Below are 17,152 nucleotides of genomic sequence, written 5' to 3'. Positions count from 1 at the left end.
TTATTGTTTTTATTTCCATCTTATTTCTGGACTTTGGAAACAGGAGTTCAGCTTTTCCAGTATCTTCAGACCATCTGGGTCTGCCAGAGACTGGCAAATCCCAGTAAGCAAGAGGACAGAATTAATGAAGCTAAAACTGTTTTCAGTCTGATTTTATATTCAACTCAGGATCAGCTTCCTTTGTTTTGGCAAGAATCAGTGTGTGTGTGTGCCTGTGTGTGTTTGTGTACATTTATGTGTGTTTACCTTGTGGTGGTTTCACTGGTGGTGGGGATTGCAAATGTGCTTGTTCATTCCTCATGGTTGCACTGTACAAGTCAAATATAATTGATTTAGAAGGAAAGAGACTTGCCAAGAACAGTAGTAATGGCTTAGTGCTAAGTAAATTTAATGGAATATGCTTTGGCCAACAGCTGCATCTTTGAGAAGGAGTGATTCACCTTCTCCCAGAAATAATCATGAGAAGCTAAGTAAGTGGCTGAAAAACTAGTTTATGCACACAGAGGTTCAAAGGCCTGCAGTGCTAGCTAATAGATCCCAACAAGCTATCAGCTATCAAAAATCATGGCCAGCTGAGCTGGGGAGTCCCAGGGGGAGAGAGAAAAATTCCTAAGGGCGGTTTTCTGTGTAGATTGAATATACACTTTTATTTTTTATTATTCTGGGAAAGATAAAATGAAATGAAACTGACAGAGACTGCCAGTTTTAGGTATTAAAATATTTAAAGAAAGAGTCATTAATATATTAGTCCAGAAAATATTATTTCATCTAGCAGAGATGAATACATTTCACAGATTCTAAGGCCAGAAAAGGCTATTAGGATCACCTAGATTAGGTTTAATATAATTCAGGTTCAGTAATAGATGCAGAGACCTATTCTGCCAGGCAGGCAGCAAAGAGTAAGGTCATTCCTAAAGTATCTAAGACAAAGCAGAGCCAGTCACAGCTCTGCCAGCCAGTTCTCCAGGAGAAGTGAGCAGAGTTTGCTTGGACACGCTGTTGTTTTATGGCCAGACTGGCAGCAGGGTCAGCTCTGCGGGGCTGTCCCGGCTGGCTGTGGGAGGACCAGAGGGGTCACCTTCCCTGGCAGGCAGCAGCCGTGCTCTGCCATGGTGTTAAAGCGGGACCACTCTCCCGGCACTGAAGTGATTTCAGCATTTATTTTAATAAAAGAAAGGCCTAAAGCAGGAGCGCTGCCGTCGGGGACGCTGCAGCGCCGGCGCTGGGTCTCCTTGGGCAGCGACGGCCCCGATGTTCCCGGTGGAGCGGCTCGGATTCGGTGGGTCAGACGCCCCTTTTTATCCTGTTTCTTGTCCCTTTGGATTGGTTTCTATTTGAATCCTTCATTTGCACGAAGGTTTAAGGCGCTTGATTGGCTCATTACAGTTCTGTCCAGGCTGGCTCTTTACTGAGGTGTATCGTGCTACCTTGAGTACCGCATTTCTTATAACTATCCTTTTAACCCCTTTTACAATATAATAACCAAACCAACAGTACATGCTTAACAACTATCAACTATTTTACAACAGCTTCTAACCTATTTTTAACACACAGCACCTCGGCTCGGCTCTCCCAGGCAGTGGATTCCGCTCTCCCTCTCCCCAGGCTGGTTTTTGGGTGCGCTTTGTGGAGCGCAGCCCCGGAGCAAGTGCCCCGGGCCGGCTGCTGCCGCTGTCCCTTGCAGAGCACACAGCCCTTGTCCCCTTGCAGAGCACACAGCTCTTGTCCCCTTGCAGAGCACACAGCCCTTGTCCCCTTGCAGAGCACACAGCCCTTGTCCCCTTGCAGAGCACACAGCTCTTGTCCCCTTGCAGAGCACACAGCCCTTGTCCCCTTGCAGAGCACACAGCCCTTGTCCCCTTGAAGAACACACAGCCCTGGTCCCCTTGCAGAGCACACAGCCCTGGCCCCCTTGCAGAGCACACAGCCCTGGCCCCCTTGCAGAGCACACAGCTCTTGTCCCCTTGCAGAGCACACAGCCCTTGTCCCCTTGCAGAGCACACAGCCCTTGTCCCCTTGAAGAACACACAGCCCTGGTCCCCTTGCAGAGCACACAGCCCTGGTCCCCTTGCAGAGCACACAGCTCTGGTCCCCTTGCAGAGCACACAGCTCTTGTCCCCTTGCAGAGCACACAGCCCTGGTCCCCTTGCAGAGCACACAGCCCTGGCCCCCTTGCAGAGCACACAGCTCTTGTCCCCTTGCAGAGCACACAGTCCTTGTCCCCTTGCAGAGCACAAAGCCCTGGTCCCCTTACAGAACACACAGCTCTGGTCCTCCTGAGCCCCCGAGGGCTGGGAGCAGCTGGGCTGGCTCTTCCAGCAGCTCCTGAGCCTGCCCACCGCAAACCAGCGCTGCAGGGCACTCCGGCTGCAACCTGCGGCTCCATCCCTGGAGGCTCCATCCCTGGAGGCTCCATCCCTGGAGGCTCCATCCCTGGCAGCCATGGGGAACGAGCTGAGCGCTTCCCAAGGCTCCTGCGTAGGAAGCCGCCCCGGACGCTGCCCGCTGCACAGATGGGTCGATGGGACACGGGCTGTTCCCTCCTGCACGTCCCCACCACTGCAGAGAGGCTCCGGGTGTTTCTATTTCCACACCAAACTTACACTGTTCACCTCAGGCTTAAGCAGAGGAGTGCGAGCATCTTTCAAATTTACTTTCTGGGTTGCTTGTTTGTTTTCTAAACATGCCCCCTGCTTTGGGAGAATAGATAAAGACTTTTCAAAACTCAGCGGCTGGGAAAGATGCCCTCATTATTAAATTTTAAAAAGTAAATATAAACCCAGAAATAATCACTTTTATTTTCACCACAAAAGATGTTTCAGCTTTTTTTTTCTGCCCATAAAATCACTGCATTTACTATAAAGCCTCCTCTTCTTCCAAGGGTGACAAAAGGTTTCTTTGAAAAGCTTTTGTTCCTTGCTGGCACGCCGGGCTGCAAAACCTGGGCTGGCCCCGAGCTGCAGGTACTGCTGGAAGTGTTTCCTCCTTTTGCCTGGGGGCAACAGAGAAAGAGAAAAGGAGACGGTGAGGCCACTTCTGAGCCTTATGTGTTTGCATCTCACCCTTGTAAGAGAGCCCAGGTGACTTTGTTCTCCAGCTTCATTTGTATGCTTGTAGCCAACCCTACAGTGGATCTAAAAACCAATCATTCCTATTGATTTCATTGTGAATTTGCCATGTGGAACAACAGTCAGAAGAAAAGATTGCCTTGTAGCTATAAGTGTAAAAAAAAAACCCAAACCTTAAAAAAGCCACCAGGAAAAAAAAAAAATACAAAAAACCAACAGTTAAAAAGGAGCCCAGAACTCTTATTTGCTTTAGATAGGCATCTTGGCATATTAAAACCACCCTTGAGCACCTCCAACTGAAAATTAAAAGAAAACCTATGTTTTGTCACCGAAGCTAAATATGTTTTTATTAGTTGTGGACATTGTTGATGTTATAATATATCTCATTCCAAATCATAACAGATGAGTGATCTCTAAATTGTTGGTTCAAATGAGATAATACTCCATCATACTTTCCTTTGCAACACAAATCCACATAACTAGCACAACACAAATGCAATCACTAGCTGGTAGAAAAGCTTCAAATACTATTTTAAATCCTGCAAGTATGGCTGGCACTCAAATTGACAGTTCAGTGCTCTGTCATTTCCCACCACCAATCTTATTATGGAAGTAAATGGCTCTATCTTATTTTACCCTCTTCCATACATGACGTACTTAAAAGGACTTAAAGAATCTACTAAATGGAAATATATGGTACAATGAACAGTTAAAAATGTCAATTGAATTAGTTGTTGGGTGATATCTTTTCAGCATACAATGTGAACACAAATGCTGCCTTTTATAGAGGTTTATGCATACGAGGAACATGAAGTGGAACAAATGGGATTTGAATTTTATTATTCTTTTATGGCATTGCATTGCAGATAGGTTTTTTTTTTTTTAATTAGCTCCTATCTCAACACCTTTGGCAACTCTAAATAATTCAGAGAATCTTGTCTTTTTTTGTTTTTGCTGCTGTGGTTGTTTCTTCCACAGAGAAGTAGCTTTTGCAAGTGGCAGGAAGTTTATCACCTAGTTTAAAAAATGATCCTCCAATTACACAAACAGCACACAAGGAGTGCAGTGTGGTCTCCTCAGAGTCTTAAACACAAATCAGCTGCCAGATGCACAGTGACAAATCTATCCCAAGCCCTGGGAGGTGCCAGGGTTGGTAAAACTTTGCTTCCCTTTTCATGAGGTTTTCACTAAGAAGAAAAGTCAACAGGAGGTCAGTTTGCTGGAGTGGGGCTCAGGGAGCTGGCTCCCCACCAGATCACCCAAGGAAGGACAGGAGGGACCTGATGCACTGCACAGCTGCATCAACCTGTTGCTTCCTCCTGGCCTGGTGTCACACCTTTAGCAGTAAAACCCAAGCTGGATATGAAACAGGAGTGAAACTCATCATTCCCAGGACTTCAAAGCAACAGGCGGTATTTTATATCAAAATAAATAAACAAAAGCATGCAGACAGAAGCTGGTGTTTATGCTACGTTGCATGGTGCAGGGAGGGGGAATAGTCCCTTTAAACTCCTTTCTAGACAGCACAACTTCTTTGTTGAGAAACTTCAGGGACACGGTGTCTTACAAGGATTCCCTGGGGCTTCCAGCCTCTCCCTCACTTCACAATGTGTGGGCAGGATACAGCTGTTCAGCCTCACTGCGTGGTCTGCTCAGCCAAACTGTTCACATAATGCAAAAATTACATCCCTCAAGGCACTATGGAAATTCACATCCTAACACAGTTTCAAATGCCTCTTTATTTCACAGCCTAGTGCAAATATTACGTCTGCTTCAGTATCCACTGTTTCAAATGATACCACAGTGTCTCAGATTAACTATGTGGGATTTCTTTTGTACCTAACAAGGACAGGAATTTCTAATTCTTTTCAGAACAACAGAAAAGAATTTTTTTTTTTACTCTTTTTAATTACAGTGATGCCTGCCTCCCCCCTGCCCTCCCTTCTCCCCCCCCCCCCCCCCCCCCCCAACTTCAGGTTCTTTCATGGCAAATTCAAAAATCAGGAAATTTCTGAACTGCATAAATGGTCATTCTGGGGGTGTAGCCCAGCTCAGCAGAAAGGAGTATTTTAGGTCAAATATTGCACTGTAGCCTGTTCACCTACTCCAACTGAATCCCCATTTGCAGGAGAAAAAAAAAGCTGTACAGCAGTACATCGTAAAAACAAAACCTGGTATTAAATGTTTAAAGACATGGATTAAAGAAGGTTCTTACTCAAGCTTCCAGCAGTTACATTACTTTGGAAAAGTAGCCCATGTTTTCAGCATCCTTTTCAAGCCTGGGAAGCAAACACCAAAGGAGGAGTTCAGCTCAGGCAGTCTGGGGAACCTCTGTCCAACATCAGCCCTGACTGGGCTCCTTGTGCAGCCCCAGGTCAGTCAGATAAGGACACATCCCCAAACAGAGAGGCTCCCCCATGCTCACACTGAATGCAGGTCCTGAACACCCCACTATGCTGAGGGGGGTTTGGGGTATAAAAGGTTGTTTGCTGCCAGTTCTGTACATTCTGCCAATCTCTTTTGCTGATGTCAACTTTGAACTTCAGAAATGTTGTTCATACATATCCTTTAGCTCAGTTGTGGAAGAAAAGGGAATTTGCCAGGTTATTCAGTGAGGAGTTTGGTAAAAAATATGATTGCAAACTCAGGCTGCATGAAATGGTCAGCAGAGAATCCTGGCAAGGATTCTGTGTTAAACCCCAGATTTAGTTCAATCCATCAGAATAACAAAAGAAAGAGGATAAGAGACTGATATTTTGACAGAATCTGCCTCTTCAGAGACAGCAGGTGCTGCCAAAATAGTAGGCTCTCTGATCTGTTTTCCTCTGTTTTTGTGATGGAAAGGGATGTTTAAACTCTACAGTTGCAATTGACCTAATGAGCCAAGGCTTCTTCCTGATAATTGACAATTTTCTTGATCTTCTTTCTTTTCAACACTCCCTCTCCCCAGATGCCCATTCTTCCTTCAAATCTCTCTGTGGCCCCTAAGCTTAATTAGATCTTGCAGGTTCTTTTCCTGTGGTGTGTTCACCACTGCAGGTTTTGTTTGCACTCCAGGCTTGCCTTTCCTTCAGGCTCCACCTGCAGTTCAAAGATGCTCTGCTGCTCTTTGCCATGGGCCCCTCACCTGAGCTACCCTTTCATAACAGTTGTAGCTGCTGCCCCCGTGCTCTGTGCACAGCTGCTGCTCACCTCAGCACTCAGCAAGGGGTATTGAGGGCAAAGAGAGAGCATGAAGCAGCAACCCTGGGTTAAAACTAAGGTAGGAACCTGGGCTTCCTGATAAAATGCCAAGAGAAATGGGATTAATGGGGAAACATTAGCCAGGCCAGCTGAAGTGTATGCAAGTCATTACACTTCTCACTGGCAGAAAGACCTTGCCCAGAGCTGAGGTTTGGATGTCTCTACGACTTAAATCCTTTAATCCTCCTCCTGTTCAAACATCCAAGTCAAGAATTTAGGGGTACAGGAAGCAGAGTGGATATTTGGCAATATTGCCTGCCCTGTGATTAAGTTATGGCACAGGATGATGAGCCAGAGGAAACACAAGCCCAGCACCTGAGGGCAAGCAGAGGTGGGGGCTGACTTTCAGCTCATGCTCCCTAAATTTTCTGGAGACTAGGACCAAGGCAGAAGATTCTTCTCCCCCTTATGACAGCCTTACTCATTGTCCAGAGCTGTACTTTCCATTGCTTGCTCTTCAAGGAGCCCCATATTCGAAGGAGCCCTGTATTTGAACCTCCTGCAAAGTTTCCTAGCATCAGCATATTATGAAAAGTTGGTTTTGAATTGTCAGCTCTCTGTAGCAGAGTGGTAGGTGTGCTTTGAGAATGCTTAGTTGATCTAAGGCCTGCAGGGTAGGGGATTTTGCAACTGAGAAGGCTGTGTTTCTGTAACTCCTACCAAGAACAGGTAGGAGGTAGACACCATCCTCTTGGCCAAGGTGCCAGTACTTGTATTTACTCTGCAGTACAGAAGAAATAACCTACAATAGCTTCTGCAGAACTTTTACACTTTTTTTGAGGGTATCTTGTGTTCTGACCTGTTTAATTAGAGATCTGCTGGTTCATTGGGTTTGACTGAGGATGACAAAAGGTCTTTTTCCAGACTACACAGAATATCAGGCTTGGTACACACAGCTGTGAGGAGGGAGGAAAGGAGGCTGTAGGCAGACATCTCCATGGGAATACTGACTAAAAGGTGGCACACTCTGAGGAGCACAGTGCTTACAGCAAACCAAGTCAGACTTTAGACACAAAACTCTCTTGCCCTACAAGTCATCAGCCACTTTCTAATATCATAAGATAGGGTTTGACACAGCAACTTCCCTGCTGCAGACCCCAGCAAGGACAGCAGCCTTGCTGGCTGAGAGCTGCTTTGGCAGTGCTGGCAGCTTCCCTTTGGCTTCCTTCCCCTGGTGTGCCCTGCCCTGCAGTTTTTGGCAGCACAAGTGGTGACTGCAAAGCAAGCAGTAGGAATAAACTTTTAAAAGGGGGGCACACAGTATCAGCTGTGTTAGTTCTGACTATTTAAGAGCATTTCTCTAAAGAGAGGGCTTTCAGTAGCAAGGGATGCATTAACAGGTTCAGGGTACATCCAGTGAGGAGAGAAAAGCAGCCTGTCCTGTATTTATCTGCTGCCATGCTGGTAAGTAGCTTTGGCAGAGTGGCAGAATAAGTCTGGAGTCCAGGGAACAAAAGAGGCAGATTTCTTTCTGCAGTGCTTAGCTTCTGTGTTTGCAGACTGTCTTGCTAAAGACACAAGAGAAGAGAGAGGTTATGGCTGTGATAATCTGTATAGCAATTCAAGGCTTAGGGAAGCTGGATTCCAGCTCACCTGGGAGAGGGCAGGCACTTCCAGAGGTTGTGTGGAGAGCAAATACAGTGCCAGGTTTTACTGGAAGCCCACAGGGCGTGGAGAGGCAATGAATTGTACAGCAGTGACACCTGCTTTAGAGGGGATAGCACTGGGGTATCACAGTGGCAGACTTTTAGCAGTGCTCTGGGCACACCCAGCTTTTCCAAATCCATTCAGCACAGCTCCTAACACAATTACCACAGCCACATTTTCGAGCCAATGCTACGTCAGGAGCACTCTCTATATGGAGCTCTTTGGAAAATTGGCTCCTATTTTTTGGCAGTAATCGAAAGCTGAGCTGTTAGGAAAATGGGAGCTCTAAATGCTTGGATGACATTTCTCAGCATTGCTCACAAATAAGAGAACCTGTAAGCCACAAAGGCAGTGTCATCAGCCTTTTTTTAAGGATATCATCATCAGGCAGACTATTTGCTCTTCTTTTTTGTCCTGATGAGAACTATAAGACAAAGTTAGCAGTAGCAGAGTGACAGACCACGACACCATTCAGGTTAATATATCCCCTACTTAATGCACAGCTATCATGTTAACAGAAACAGCACTGATGTGCATGTAAGTAGCAGTAGGTGTAGTGCATGACTGTTCCTTTAAATTAAAGGATCACCAGGCAGTTATCTCCATCAGATTTTATTATGTGACATTGGATGAACAATTACATACTGTGCAATAAGCTAAGTGAAGTTTTAATTGCTGCTGCATTTATGGATGGTTTATCCTGACCTTTCATAGCCTAAGAAACCAATAACTGAAGCAAAACAAAGTTTACCAGCTCCTCTCAGAAACAAGTCATGTGAGCATAATCAAATCCCAGGCATTACTAAAGCCTGAATTCCTGGGCTGATGAGGAGCTGAGAGACTTTCCATGTCAGATGGGGCTGAACAAGCCATATATTTTCTTTTTGACCAAATCTGAACAAAGGATATAGGGTTTATGGTTAAGGCCAAACCATCACCTGAAGTAAATTACACCAAATTTGCAGCTTTCCTTGTCTGCATGCTTCTTTTATAAGACAATAGTAAGCTCTGTGATATCTTTAATAAAGCATAATTATTCTACGAGGCATGATGTATCTAAGAATAGTTATGCAAAAATTATGCTAGATAAATGTCATTCTGAAAAGGGAGAGCCCTGTCATAGAGAGATACCAATTCTATGGAAAGATTCTCTTAGATATGAAGATTTGTTGAAATCCACATTTACCTCAGCAGCAGAGCTGTGAACAAAACCTGCAGTGTCACCTTTTCTCTCTCCTCATTATATCACCATGGCTTTCAGGAGAGGCAAATGGGATGACAAGGAATGAAAAATGGCATTCAACACAGTTTTCCTTTTTTTTTTTTTTTTTTTTTTTTTTTTTTTTTTTTTTTTTTTCTAGAGTCCCACAGCTCTCATTAGGACTCTAATCCAGATTTTTCTTCATTCCAGAAAACTTGAAATGAGTTGTCTACCCTTCATGAGTCTTTTGCATGCCCCTGATTTATTGACTTCCATGCTTCTTGCAATCAAGTGATGTCTTTCAAACTTAATGTGTCCAGGAGGCAACCATTTGACGTAAAAGACTTGAAGAATCACTACCACAAAGCCAACTTTAATGATAATCCCTTTTCACTGTAGCCCTGTTTGTACACACAGGAGCACAAAGCTGCCCAATTTCATTTTATTTCAGACACAAAGGAAATAACAGACTGTGATTCTCTCTTTTCCTTTTTCCAAAAGGGAAGGCACAGTTGCAAAGTCTGCCTGCAGCAAACCTTGTCTACCTGTGGTCTGTTTCAGAAGAGTGGCTTTCAAGGCCTCTCACAGCCTGCCTCAGTCCAGACTTGGTGACAGAACTGCCTGCAGCAATATTTAGCCACTTTATTTGCCACCCTCAGCTGCAAACGCAAAGGAGCAGACACGCCTCAGATAAAACTCACCGCAAACATTCAGAGGAGGCAATCACTCTGATCTGACCCACAAAAGAGAGAGAAAATGCACATATCCCATGAATTTGCAGGCATCCAGGCACTGCTCCTCGCAGCTGCACAGCTGTCCTTCACACATGAAAGAAACAGGTCCGGCTACCAAACATCTCTTTCAGCTTTTCCTTCTGTATGGCTCTGTTCAGGTTTCTCCAAACCACAGCCCTGCCCAGCGCTGCAGCTGCCTGCCCCAGATCCTCAGCAGCTGTAACCCAGCCTGGCTCCATGGATTTCAAATGCCTTTTCCACCCACTGGAAAACCCATCGGCAAGTTGAAAGTACTTCCCCCTCCTCCCTCCCCGCCTACCACACAAACACACACAGACACATCCACGTACATGGTGAATGGAATGAGTCCAAAACGTTTTTCTCAACTCTGGTAGCAATATTTTTTTTTTTCCCCCTCCAAACTAGCTTGGAAGGAAAACTTTGAAAGCTTTCCAAAGCAAATATTCCTGGGGCAAGAGGGATGAGTATAAAGAGTAGCTAGAGCTTAGTTCTGCAAGAGCTTCTAACATGGAGACCTGAGGCAAACATCCATTTCTCCTTTTCTTTCCCTCCTGCTACAAATCTGTATTGTACACACCAGTGCATCCTTCTGCCAGACACTCCTCATTGCTGCCAGGTCCTTGAGGATGTGGCAGCTTCTGCCAGGGAAGTGGAAATGTGCTGGTCTTACATTGTTCATAGTGACTCTCCCACAGAGAATTGGGGAAAGAGACCCATTTTCCTTAACTCATGTTACGCTGAGGAAGAGCCGAGACAGGCAAAAGAAACATCTCCCTCCCTCATGTGTGTGTGAAAACTGCTGGAAAAACCAGAGAGAAATGTTCCTATCTTGGAGTAATTAGGATAAGAACATAAAAGTGGAGAGATGAAGGAGGTGAAGTCTTTGGCCCCCATTTTTTTCCTTTTGTTGGGCCTTGAAGTGCTTAAACCAAAGAGCTTCTGATTTTTAGAATTGTACAATGGTAGCCCTCTCAGATGAGAAAACATCATTAAATGATTGCATGATAGGATGGAGAGAAAAGGGGTCAGAAGATAACAAATCCTTCTGTTTTGATTTGGCTAGCCCTACCTTTGCTCTGGAAATTGTGCAGCTTTCCACCAGAGGAATTGCAGCTGGGCTCAGTGAGGTGAACACATGACAGAGAGTTCAGGGTGAGACCTTGAACTTTTGTCTCTCCATCATCTACTGCAAATTCAGAGCAGTGGTCTCTGAGCAAGTAGTGAGTTCTGTGTGACACCCTAATCACCACCCAGGGCACAAATAGAGCCATTTTCTGAGTTTATGTGGCTCTGGGGCCAGGATGATCCCATGTTAACACATGTAAAATATTCAACAGATGGAGGCTCTCAGAGCTTTTGCAATACAAACCACCATAAGACTATTAATGAGGCACTATCTTTTAAATTAATCTTTCCAGCATAAAGTTGGCTGTGATGGGCTATTAATACATCTCAGATAACCATATCATCTGAGCATCTTCTGGGCAAATCAAACTCATGCAAAGTTTTTAGCTGATTTCATCATCCTGTTGCCTCTTTTCCTTCTGTGACACTTTAACACTTCTTGGCATATAGGCTGCTTTTCTTGCAAAAATTTTGTTGCAGTCAATTTTTTTAAATTGCTTTTTCATTTGGATTTGAACGATGCAAGTCTGATAGAGGAAAAAAAAGCTCCTTTGACCAAATACAGTTGTGGCTAGGTGCTAATAATCCCCAAAGACACTTAAATAAACTGTAATTTTATGGCTAGGATTTTGATGATGTTTACTTTTTAATTTCTACATTTTTAATGCTCTTCACACAATGAATAAATGCAACAATACTTGTGGAAGATGATGTCCTGTTGAAAATTCTGGCCCTCTGTGAGGCTGGCTTTATCTATGACTGATTCCTTTCCTTTGTAAGCAACCCTGGGATTTCCAGGTTCATCAAGTTGTCATCTTCCTTTCCAGCATACAACAAATTTGTAATATACCATAGGCTGACTTAATTAGATTAATTAAAGAAACCTATTAATTTCCAAGTAAATGAAAAATATTTCTAATCATTGCCTGTGAACCACTTAGCACATTAACTTGTCCCTCTGAAATCATTTACTTAAGTGTGCCCTCAGTTTGCTTAATCCATAACTGGTCAATAGTATATTAATATTACAGTCTCATTTTGGATCTAAGCATGTCTGAGCCTATTAAACTGTCACCCTGGATTTACTTGGAGGGAAAAATTATCTGCATTCAGAGATAGAAGGAGAAAAGTATTAAAGTGAATCAAGCACTAATGAAATTAATCATAATCATTGTAAGCACTTTCAATGGCTGTCACCCAGTGGGAGATGCTGCTACAGGAAAATTCTTACAGCTCTATGGTTTTTATGGTTGAGCTCTGGAGCTCTCTCAGCTTTTGCTTGTTCCAAAGAGACTGATAAAACTCTGGTGATCATTTAGAAACATTTCCCTTTTTTTTTTTTTTTTTTAATCTATTAATCAATCTTAGAGACAACCTTGAAACCAGTTTAATGTAGGTCAGACCTCCCCTAGTTAGTGTTATAATTCATTCAAACTGGGAGACTCCATCTCTTGCTGTTTACTTTTGCTCCACTGCTTGTGAACATAGTGTGTGAAATTTACAGGTCCAAGACAATAGGAAAGAGACAATCAGGAGAAAAATTACCTATGTCCCTGCAGTGCAAGATACATGTAGATAGATAGAGCTATTTAGATCTAGAGAGCCAGATCCTGAGCTGGGTAAATCAGAATGGTGCAGTAAAGCCAAGAAAACTATGCAGCTTTATATCAGTGATGAAAGCTCATCCCTTACAGCACTCCTTCATGCAAACATCATATAATCCTTTAATAATACTTGAATTCAAAAATGTCTTTTTTTTTCCTTCCAATTGCTGTAGTGACAAGACAGTAATGTGTATCTTGTTTAATACTATGAAACTTTTGAAGGGCTCCCCCACGTATCTTTGAATTCTCCAGTTGTCTACAAACTCCAGGGCTGAATGGATTAAACCTCTGATGAAGAGGAACATGACAATGGGAAAGACAAAAAATAGCAGCAGATCAAAAGAAGTTATCTCTAAAAACAAATTCAGCACTATCCACAACTAAGTAACATTTGACATTTAAAAAATATTTGATCAGTGTTTTGGCTTACAGAACTGCTTTAGGGGCACTGTGATGTGTAAATTAAATTCAAATGAAGGTTAAATATAGTTCTCTGAGAAAGACTGCACAGTTTAAATTACCTAATTATTTGGACAAAATCTGTTCTCCTGTAATTAAATGTATACAAAAGAATGTGTCTTTTTGCTAAGTACATTCAGAGAGGAGATGTTTATCAGCAAATGGTAACTTCCTCTTGAAGATTGTAAAGATACTGTCATCACTCAGAGCTGCTGGGAGGAAAGTTTGTTCATGCATTTGTCAGAGCTCAGCTGAGGCTGAATGAAGTGAGACAGAGCATGCCTGTATTTTGCTGTATGCAGCCTCCAAGTCCTGATCTAGCCTTTTAACACAAGCCTTGCTTTAACTTTTTGTCTAGAGTTCATGCCTGTGCTGGAAGGGATTGGCTGCAGGCAGCCAATGTGCCCAGGCAGTGCTCTGGTCACAAAAAGAGCTGGAAATTCATCGAATCCATGTCTGCTGTGATGCCCAGGAATGGATTTCTGCCTTGCATCCAGCTCAGACCCTCTCACTCTACAAGTGTTCCCAGGCTTTGGAAGAATGACTGCTGGAGTGAGTTACAGCCCAAGTGAGTAAAGGGGTGAGAGTCTGGATCATTGAGGTTTGTTTAGTCTATTTTTAAATGTGTTGAGTGAGGGGATTTTTACCATCTTTCTGTGGGAGACTCCTTCTGAGTCTAGCAGATGTCAACAGCAGGATATCTTTTACATGATACTGTCTGTGAACTTTCTCTTCATCTTGTCCATTCCTGATCTTTTTTTTTTTCATTTGTGTACACCCATCAATATTTACACTCTGTAATATTTCTGTTTCTTTCTCCAGAGCCATTTCTCAGTCCCACAAACTGCAGCTCTTTCATTCTATTTTTGGTATCAGTCCATCTGCCTCCCCTCTGCTTTGGGAGCTCGCCCTTCTCATCCTTTTCTTCCTCCCCCCAGTTTGCCAATTCTGTTCAAATCTGCTGTGTGTGGCTGACAGACAGAAATGTCAGCCTTGCTTAGGGCTCAGAGCTCTATGCCATCAATTTAATATTGCACTACAGGTACAATACACTTGGATTGTTCAATTACTGCTCATGAACCAAAATCTCACTCTCCAAAGGGCTGGAAATTAAGTCTGCACAGTATACCTAAGCTTCACAATGCCATTCCCTGCAGAAAAGATGTGATATGGAATAGAGCCCTGGAAAATAAAATAATAAGCAAGCTCATATTGCTTCAAGTTTTGAATTTTCCAATATGTACCTGGAATTATGCAAATTTTCTGTGGTTTCCCAGGTTGGAAGAGTAGCATCACCCTGCATGTCTGATCCCCAGTTGTACTCTCTGCCATAATTATATTAGGGTAGAAATTGCATGCTCATTAGAAAAAGCACACTGGTGCACAAAACTTTTGTCAGGGGGGCCCAGAGCATCTGAACTGCATATGGGAAGAATGTTTGGCTTTCACATGTGACAAGAAGAGATTTTTCAAAGTGAGTGGGAAATTAAAGGCAGCTCAAGAAACTTTCCTACAAGTCATTGTACAAACCACTCTTTTCATTCAAATTCATTCTGCAGAAAATGAGCTTACTTAAAGAAAGAGAAGGAGAGGGGAAAAAAAAAGGATTTATTGCTAATAGTCATAAAAGGCAACTATAAATCTACCAGGGCCCTGCAGTGAGTCTAATAGTGAGTTAGAACAAATGCAATCAATATGAATGTATTCATTTATTCTGTCTCAGCCACAATCAATATGCATGGTATCTCAATGTTGAATAGGAAGGCACAGCTTTTGCCCCAGTGAGTTTAAAATAATTCAACAGAACTCCTGCTGAGTTTTGATTGAATAATAAGTTTGGCTCTAGCTAGAGAAAAATGTGAGGACAAGCAATATGCTGGCAGGGAGCAAAACTGGGAGCCAGCATTTCTAGGAAAGGGAAGGGTTCAGGAAGGCACAGGAAGAACAGAGAGGTTAGGGATGACTTTGAGCAAGAAAGACAGCAGTTCTGCAGTTATTCCTCTGGGTAGTGGAAAAGGTCCCTTTTGAAGAGCAGAAGGGAAGCTGACCCTAACCTTGGTGCAGCATATTCTCATTATTCATTTAGTGTGTCATTCTTAATTGTCTCCATAGCTCCTGTCCCATGGCTACATGTGCCCAGAGGGGATGAAGCAGCACCACCAGAGCTGCCAGAGCAGAGAAGGAGGGGAGACAGACCCCATGGAAATCTGAAGCAGACTGGCTCCCAGCCTCACACCCCAGGCAAATGTGTTTTAAAGAGGAGGCACCGACGTGGCAGGGGAGGCCTCCACTTTCCTTCCTGCCACTAAGGCTGCTGAGCAAGCAGCCTGTTGCATTTTCCACTGGCTTTAATTTGCAAATAGCCTTAAAGGATTGCAGAAAACAGCATGGGAATTTCCTTTTAATGATGGTGACAAAGGTTGGGCTGTCTGTGTAAATCCTGCAATATAATCACTGAACAACCGAAGAGTACACAAGATGTCATGTAGGAACAAAGAGGTCACCCTGAGCAGAGGAGGGAATGAAAGCAAAGGAAAGGATTCATATTCCCTGAACAAAGCCTCTGCGCTGTCATTCCTGGACACTGAGCCTATCTGGGCACAACTAAAAATCAAAACAAATAAATAGAACTGTTTCACATGCTCTTGAATTTACCTGCCTGAGCAGTGGCTGTGTTCTTTAATCACCCAAGCAGAGAGCCTGAAAGGAGTTCAAAAAGCAGTTCTGTATCTATCTCCTACTGAAATTCAGGAGTGCTGGCCATTTAGCTACTCTCTGTGATGAAGGCCCACCCACAAGCATGCCAGACAACACTTCCCCATGGCCTCTCTCTTTTCCTGGGGAGAACCTGAAGAATGCCTCTTGATGAGCTCTCCAGAACTAATCACCATACACTGCTTATCCCTTCACTTTCCAGGCTGGTGATATTATGGTTTTTATAGTGTCCTGTCAGGCCTTCAGTTTGTTAGACTGCTAATGAGAAAACCTAATTCCTTCCCTGGCTGTTTGGGAGGCTTGGCCAGTGGTGCTGTGTAAATGAAGAAGATGGTTATTACTATGATCATGATTATGTTTCATTAGTAATAACAAGGAACTCTGGTCAGGTATGGCATATGCACAGGAAATGAGAGAAAATATTGACTTAAAAAGAAGGTTACAGAAACTGGTATGTTTCATCAAATGAGAGGAGAGATTTGCATGTGAAACAGAATAGGATGGGCTTGGCAAAAAATCCCTACTATGACAAACTCCAATTTAAAAATTATTTAATTTTGCTATGCATTTCAGCCCAAGGAACACGGTCTTCCTGCAAGCATGCAGGCAAGGTCATGAATTCCTCACAGAAATACTTGGAGGAAGGGAAGGGTGAGCACATAAATTGGGTGATTCATGTTCTTATGGGAACTCCACTCCTCTGAGTGAGAGGAGGGCTCAAGGAGTGAGCTCCTTTCCTGTGCCAGAGAGACCAATGGCTAAGGAAGCAAGTAAAAGGCCAGGCAAGGATGGTCTTTTCCCACTGCAAGCTCACAGCTTTTGGCAGTCAGTAGGTTTTGGCTCCCAAGAGGCCCAGATGGCACCTGGACACAACAGTGCTGACCCCACAAAAGGATCTGCCCCACCTTTCTGATTGCTCATGAGCTGTGCTGTACCAGTGCATCTGGGTCAGATGCAAGTGTGTTTCAGACAGCAGAGTACAGGGGGAAAGAGAGATGCCAGTTCCCTGTCAGGTACAGTTAGGTCGTGTTTAACTGGTGATAGTGACCCAGTTATCTCCTCACAAGGGACGTGATGGCCACAACTATTTCAAACATGACACAACAAATGCTTTCAAACACAAATTTGCTCACAGCACCTCACTTTCAAAGAATGTTTTACTTCAAGAACGAATTCTTTGCAGCTCATGGAGCAAGACTGAAGCCAGAAAAACCTGTTTATGACATGGGAAACCCCTTAGCAGCTGCAAGGGGCTGTCTGTAAAGCCCTTTCTAAACAACAAGCTGCTGAAATCAATGTTTATCAAAAACCAGTATGGACACCATCCCATTCCTT

Source organism: Haemorhous mexicanus, chromosome 6 (assembly GCF_027477595.1).
Source record: "Haemorhous mexicanus isolate bHaeMex1 chromosome 6, bHaeMex1.pri, whole genome shotgun sequence".
In the NCBI taxonomy this organism is placed as follows: domain Eukaryota; kingdom Metazoa; phylum Chordata; class Aves; order Passeriformes; family Fringillidae; genus Haemorhous; species Haemorhous mexicanus.
The sequence above is the reverse complement of the archived record's forward strand: the minus strand, read 5'-3'. Positions refer to the sequence as shown.